Raw genomic sequence first — 8,339 nt, 5'->3', positions numbered from 1 at the left:
ACATTCATGTGTCTGTGACGTGTAAGTCAGCTACAAGTGCAACAGCTGTAAATAACCTTTAGTCGAAAAACATGTAAAAATTTGCCTAAAACCTGGTTTTTGAGGATATGTAAGAAATAGAACAATACATTCGTGTCCGTTATGGGACAGCCCCTAGTTTCAACCTATGGAAATTAACGCTAAGTTTAGTTGATCTACAAACCTGTAACACATTTGGATAAAGTTACAATTGAGTAAATCATGAGTCTGTGAGTTTGAAATGGTGAAATACCCTCTGAAAATAGACTAAAACTCGACTTCTTAACTGTTACTTCTCAGACAAACGTGCGTTTTTAAAAATATGAGAAATGCATTTTGTGATATTAAAAACACCAGAATGACCAAGAACACTTCGAATGTTCGGAAATTGATAATCTAAATCATAAAATCTAAGTAAAGTATGATTTCAGTTATCAAAAACGGCTCTAATAGTCAAAAATATACCTTAGTGTTTAAAAACTAGGGTATGTCCCTTTAAATACTATTATCTCAAAACTCGTTATTTAAAAACGTATCAAACTCGCTTTCTCTCGTTAGATACTATTTAAAACAGCTCGTTGTGAGATAAATGGCACCCGACGGCCACTCATGTATTATTCTTTATGTAATATGTTTCAGTCAAAAGCGCTATAGAACCTATTAGTATTATCGTATAGAAACTACTGCCGGAAGTCGGATAATATCAGGTGCCCGAAAGCATCTTGCGAAAGCATAGCCAGCCAAAACGTTGTGTGTTTCCAAATTTTAAATAAAAAACTTCGATTATCTGTTGTGTCACTGACCTGATAACGCACAGCAATACCAAGGTTGTCATTCTAGCAACGGAGGAGTTATCAGGGAGTGACATAATAACTCTTCGAATTATCAGGTCACAGGAAGCATGGTTGCATGATAAAAGCATACTATTGCTGCCTCTGCTATTAATACTAAAAAAACCCACCAAAAACATGCAAATTAATACTTTTTAGATCCCGGTTTTTTAACTAATTACGACTATCTTATGAAGAAAGAGCTTTAGAGGAATATAACATTTAGGTTCGTCGATTTTTAGCACAGACTTACTGGACTATTTCTCAGGGGTACTTCCATGCACAATGCCAATAGCATAGGCGCACGGGCTCCCATTTTTTTTTTTTTTTTTTTTTTTGGGGGGGGGGGGGGGGGGGGGGGGGGGGGGGGGGGGGGGGGGGGGGAGGCATGTTTTTGCCCGAATTAAACGTAAATGCCAGAATCTGGATAGCAAAATGTATTCAAATTAGCATCACTACCAACCAGCTATATATGGATGGAAACAAATCACTACGCATTTTTACATGGATTACACCTAATTTTGAGGCGAGAATGATAAAAAGGTGTCAGGTTAGCACATGTTGACTGAATGTCTCTATCATTTTAGCCCGCATAGGGGGAGGGGCAGTTGGCGCCCCCCCCCCCCCCGCCCCCTGTCTCGTAGAGGTGGGATTTGTCTAAGGACGAGATGCAACAACAATAAAACACACACACACACACACACACACACACACACACACAAACACAAACCTTCCACATTTATAGTATTCCGTCAAAGTATACTAACATGTACTATATATGTGACAATCATCTCTGACCAACAACCGACCAAGAAATACATTCATTATATTTATACTTTAAACACTTTTTTTTTCTTGTTAAAAAATCATTGGGTTGCCATTTTAACAAATTTGTCCATGTGCACTTTTCCCTTACCCCCCTTCCCCCAATTTTCCTCATGGGTCTGTCCCTACCATTATTTTCGGTGTTTGGCCTTCTGTTGTGTTCTACTCTGTTAATTTCGTAAACGTCCATGAGACTGGCCGCGCGACATGTTCCACATAATGATGGTAACGTGAGATCTCAGGACAATGACCAACGGACCGGCAGCCCGTATCATTATGTATCTACAGGAATATGTTTCTTTGTGTCCCGAGTCTAGAGACAGTCAGTGAAGGCCAGGGGCAAACAAATCATTGGTTCTAGGTAACCATTTAACTTATAGGGCGGGATATAATAGCGAATACTACACAAGCTTGGCGCACCGGCCTCGTATCGGTGGGGTCGTGGTATATGCCGTTGGACATAAGGCTGGTAGGTACTGGGTTCGGAGCCCAGTACGGACTCTCACCCAGAGTGAGTAGGTGTAAGGCCACTACACTGACTTCTCTCTCTCTCTCTCTCTCTCTCTCTCTCTCTCTCTCTCTCTCTCTCTCTCTCTCTCTCTCTCTAACTACTAACAACTAACCACTCCCTCTGTCCTGGATAGACAGCTCACATAGATGAAGTCTGTGCCCAGGACAGCATGCTTGAACATCAGTCGGATAATAATAATGAAAATAAGTATAGATGAATGGATGAATGAGTGAATGAATGAATGAATGAATGGATGAATGAATGAACCAGGGGGCGGGATCTAGCTCAGTCAGTAGAGCGCTCGCCTGAGGTGCATACGTCATAGGATTGAAGGAATTTCTATCTCCCGAACCATTCTCTGATTGTTGTTTTTTTACCCCATCCCAACCAATGTCGTGGTATGTGCCGTCCGGACTGTGGCAAAATGCAGATAAAAGATCCCTTGCTGCTAATGGATAAAAGTAGCGGGGTTCCTCTAACCCTACGTGTATAAAATTACCAAATGTTTGATATCCACTAGCCGATGATTAATAAATCAATGTGCTCTAGTAGTGTCATTAAACAAAACAAACTTCTTTTTTTGTGTGCATTGATAAATGTTTATCTCAAAGCATTTAGAATATGGTTGTTCAAAACAGAGGTGATTACAGAGGTGGTGTCGTTAAAAACACTAACTAACTAACAAGCTACATTCGTGTCTGTTTATCTTACAACGAACCAAATGTTTGACATCCGATAGCCAATGATTAATAGGTCAATGTCCTCTAGTGGTGTCGTTAAACAAAACAAACACACAAACATAATAGATCAAAGTCCTCTAGTAGTGTCGTTAAACAAAACAAACACACAAACATAATAGATCAAAGTCCTCTAGTGGTGTCGTTAAACAAAACAAACACACAAACATACAACGAGAGAAAGAGAGTTGGAGATACGTTTTAAAGAGTTGAATGGTATCTAACGGAGACTAGCATAATTATAGTATTATACTTCTTACATACCTTCACAGTCGGGTTTTAAAGAAATTTAAACTTCTTTTCCAACTAAAACGTATTTATGGCGTTTGCAAGGTGAATTAATACGTCACAGAGATATCAGTTTTAGCACTGCTAATTTCATTGGACGGTGTGGCTTTGGCATTCGGGGCATAACCCCTGCGCGTGCTGTAACCTCACCGTGGTGCAGGGGTGTAACATTCTCTTTGAGAATGGCCAATACAGCACACATTGAAGTTTAGAGTAAAAGTCAGTATCTCTCTGTGATATTTGTATTTGTATTTTGCACAGTTCTTTACACTGTTTTTATTTATATCTTGAATTTTTCTGTTGATGTTGATCATCACCTTATTTGTTTCCATTACCATAGTTTGACACCCAATAGCCGATGTATTTTTCGTGCTGGGGTGTCGTTAAACATTCATTCGGGGCATAAGCGTGGATCAACCAATCGGATATCTTCCAATCAATATTCCACATACGTGGCATATCGCCATATGATATCATATTTACCACACGGTGTGTTCTCAAACGGGTGTTTAACATTTAGCTCTTTCACACATGATCTGATCACGACGTTCAATTGATCGTACGATCCTCAGTGGACCCAACGAGAAGTTTAACCCCGTCCAAGCTAGTGCCGCACGAATGCTATACCAAAAGCCATGGTATGTGCTCTCGAGACTTTTGGAGAAACACTTTCTTTTTAAAATTTACTTTCTCAGTCTTGATGGTAAAAAAAGAGTAAAGTTTGTTTTATTTAACGACGCCACTAGAGCACATTGATTTTTTTATCTTATCATCGGCTATTGGACGTCAAACATATGGTCATTCTGACACTGTTTTTAGAGGAAACCCGCTGTCGCCACATAGGCTACTCTTTTACGACAGGCAGCAAGGGATCTTTTATTTGCGCTTCCCACAGGCAGGATAGCACAAACCATGGCCTTTGTTGAACCAGTTATGGATCACTGGTCGGTGCAAGTGGTTTACACCTACCCATTGAGCCTTGCGGGGAACTCACTCAGGGTTGGGACAGTCTTGATGGTATCCTGTAGAATTAATTTATGTGATATGGTGGCAGCAGTTTTCCTTTCATATACTGGGTAAAATATCCATTAAAGTGCGATTTAGTCGTGAATGCTTTTGGCTGCAGTTATATACCAATAAAACTACTAGTATATCTATCCAACCCTCAAAAGACCTATTGGAATATTTCCCATTCCAACCAGATAGTGAAAGAGAAGTCTGTATAGTGCAGGGGATGCGGAACGGGGGGGGGGGGGGGGAGGGGGGCACGGGAGGTATGCCCACAAGACACACACTTTTTCCCCAGTCGCTGTGCTCCGTAGCGTAGCGAGGGGGCAATGCCACCCCATCCCACAATCAAACTTTTAAAAATGTTTTTTTACTTATTAAAATTTATAAAATCATACATACATACATAAATACACACATACATGGTTAGTCTTACAATTTGCGGGCGATTTGATGCCACAGGTTCGAGTCCCAGCAATGGCATGGGACAATCTGTGAGGCCAAAAAGGATTTAATTATCCACTGCGCCAGTACGTTAATATCTATGTATGTAACAGTCAACCTCGACATACATACAATATATAGATATTCATACATCAATACATACTAGCCAGTGCCAGGTCTGCCCATTGTTTCATGCACATAAGCGGGATCGACGGCGTAGATTGTAGGCCCCATGCATTTGGTTGAGTTAAAGAGCATCCTTTTCATGGATGCCTCAATAGCTCAGAGCGCATCGTGGTTAGTCTTGCAATTTGCGGGCGATTCGGTGCCATAGGTTCGAGTCCCAGCAACGGCATGGGACAATTTGTGAGACCAGAAAGGATTTAATTAACCCCTGCGCCAGTGCCTTAATATCTATGTATGTAACAGTCAATCTGGACATACATACAATATATAGATATTCATACATCAATACATACTAGCCAGTGCCAGGTCTGCCCATTGTTTCATGCACATAAGCGGGATCGACCGCGTAGATTGTAAGCCCCATGCATTTGGTTGAGTTAAAGAGCATCCTTTTCAGAGCGCATCGTGGTTAGTCTTGCAGTTTGCGGGCGATTCGGTGCCACAGGTTCGAGTCCCAGCAATGGCATGGCATGGGACAATTTGTGAGGCCAGAAAAGATTTAATTATCTACATATCAATAGTGGGTTGACCGCCCCAATATAAAATAGTCTAGTGGTAAAACGCTCGCCTGATGCGCTGTCGGTCTACGATTGATCCCTGTCGGTGAGTCCATTGGACTCTTTCCAGTTCCAGCCACGACTGGATTTCCGCTCTAAGAATATGTCAGAATTACCAAATGTTTGACATCCAATAGCGATGATAAATATATCAATGTGATCTCATGTCAGAATTACTAAATGTTTGACATCCAATAGCGATGATAAATAACAATTAACTCAGTGTGATCTAGTTAAACAAAACAAACTTTATACTTTAACCACCGCACCACCAAGTTTGACTGGGGACAGTGGGGTGTCGTTAAAGGAATTAATTTTTTTTTTACCCCCCCCCCCCCCCCTTTCCACCCGATACCACTAATATGTATGCAAGGAACCATGCAAATCTACCGCTAAATAATCTTCCTTAATGTGGGTACGCTAAGCCATTGTGTCCTCCAGCAATCTGTCCCTTGAAAAATGACCAGCTTTCCATCTCGCCTGACCAGTTCTCGAGTAGGCAGGTAGATATTAATCAAATCAAGGTAAGCATGTGGTCAAAGGAACGCGCTGTCGGCGTGATCTAACACGAGTGGACGTGCTAAATATAACCCGAACCCTGCAATACAAAAGATTAAAAAAAAAAAAAAAAAAAAAAAAAAAAAAAAAAAAAAACTTGTTAGAATTAATGTCAGTGACCTTACAAGGCAAATACTAGAACACAAAAGAAGACAATGTAATATCAGGCACGGGTCAAGAATTAAGGGGGGGGTGTGTGGAGGTAAGGGACGTATAAACTACTAAGAAAGTTCGTGTTTTGTTTAACACATCATGACACCACTGCAGCACATTGATTTATTAATCATCGGCTATTAAATGTCAAACATTTGGTAATTTTGACATATAGTGTTAGAGAGGAAACCCGCTTATATTTTTCCATTAGTATCAAGAGATATTTTATATGCGCCATCCCACAGACAGGATAGCACATACCACGGCCTTTGATATACCAGTCGTGGTGCACTGGCTGGAACGAGAAATAACCCAATGGGCCCACTGACAGGACATAACAGAAGACAGTGTAATATCAGGCACGGGATTGTTTCTATTTTGCAGGGTGGGGGGTGTGGCGGCGGGGGGGGGGGGGAGTAGTGGAGTTCCAGAACTAATAATAAATGAGGGAAAAAACCCAGATGAAAAAACCCCACACAAAAAACCCACAAAAACCCTTCAACCACAACATTTTGCGCTTACGGATAAGCATTTTAAAATTAGTAAAACAGTATTTTGGGAAGTGTAGTCGACCCACGTGACCCGCGTTTGACAAAATCAAGCTAAAAGCAGGAATCCTTAAGAAAATTTTAATTTCAATTTAAGGTTTGTTTGTTTAAAACATAATTGAAAGTTTCAGGGTTTTTTTTTATTACTAGTATTATATTTGTCTTAAGGAACACGCAGACCCATCAAACAAACATCAAAGTGTATTGAAGGTGGAACTAGAACTAGTTCATATGTTTGCTTTTATCTTTTTAATGAAGATCTGTCCCCTTAACCAGTGTAAACATACAAAGAAAGGAAAGGAAATGTTTTATTTAACGACGCATTCAGCACATTTTATTTACTGTTATATGGCGTCGGATATATAGTTACGGACCACACAGATATTGAGAGAAGAAACCCGCTGTGGGTGGAACGTAGCCCAGTAATAAAGCGCGCGCCTGATGCGCGGTCGGTTTGGGATCGATCCTCGTTGGGTGGGCCCATCGGGATATTTTTCGTTGCAGCCAGTGCACCACGATTGGTATATCAAAGGTCGTGGTATGTGCTATCCTGTCTGTAGGATGGTGTATATACAAGATATCTTGCCATTAATGCAAAAATGTAGCGGGTTTCCTCCTTAAGACTATATGTCAAAATCACCACATGTCTGACATCCAACAGCCAATGATTAATAAATCAATGTGCTCTAGTGGTGTCATTAAACAAAACAAACTTCAACTTAAAGGAGACCGGACACCAAAAGACATGTAGTGTGTAATGGATTAAGTTAGCGTCAAAGACCGCATTACTCTAACGCCTGGCTCGCTGCGAGGCACCGGTCAGCTGCGCGTCTTAGGTTTGGGGTAAAAACAGAAGTGGGCGGGATTATGCATAGATCTGAACGAAAGCGAGGCAATACGTCATCGGTGAGAGTTACCAAGCAATACCGGTACACGTGTTGATTCTTTGGTTGTGCCTTTTAGTCGTCTTTTGTTTTTTTGTCTCCAGGTTTATCGGAAATTTACATTAAAAATGTCATAAAAAATTATGTTTAAAAAAATGCTTGTATGCTAGTCTATGGCCGTGTGGCTTCCTCGTCTTCGTCGGCAGTTGATTCATCCAAATTTTCGTCTAAGACAACATTTCCAGGATTAGGGACAAAGTCTCCGATAAGTGGTTCAAACTGATACGGTTTGATGCCATTAGCACAAGCTGGACACAATTCTTCGTCACTCGAATCGCTAAGTTCGTCCATGCTACTTGGTAGTTTCTTCAGTTTTCCTCTCATCGATGACGTCACGGGTCTAGCTCATCAATTGTCGACAGTTTCCGACAAACATCGGAGATCGGCGAAAAAAAACCCCCAACCAAGACTGGCACGCTTAACTTCGTCACTAAGGGGAGCGCGGTAGTTGCGTGTTGCGGTTTATGATGGCAAACAATTCATTACGCCATATATATGATTTGGTGTCCGGTCTCCTTTAATTTTCACGGGTTCAAACTCGGATCTGCGACTTTAATGGTATTCGACATTGAATACGCGCTTAAATGACCAACAAATAAGTTCTTGATCAATAAATGACAAGAACTTGATTCAAATCTAATTATGCGTTCTTTTTTGCTTCTGAACATGTCAGTATATTATACCAGCGAAATATCGATTTTTATTGTATTTTACAGCCATATATACAAGGCG

This window comes from Gigantopelta aegis, chromosome 4 (genome assembly GCF_016097555.1).
Source record: "Gigantopelta aegis isolate Gae_Host chromosome 4, Gae_host_genome, whole genome shotgun sequence".
In the NCBI taxonomy this organism is placed as follows: Eukaryota; Metazoa; Mollusca; class Gastropoda; order Neomphalida; family Peltospiridae; genus Gigantopelta; species Gigantopelta aegis.
Note: the sequence above shows the minus strand (reverse complement) of the source record.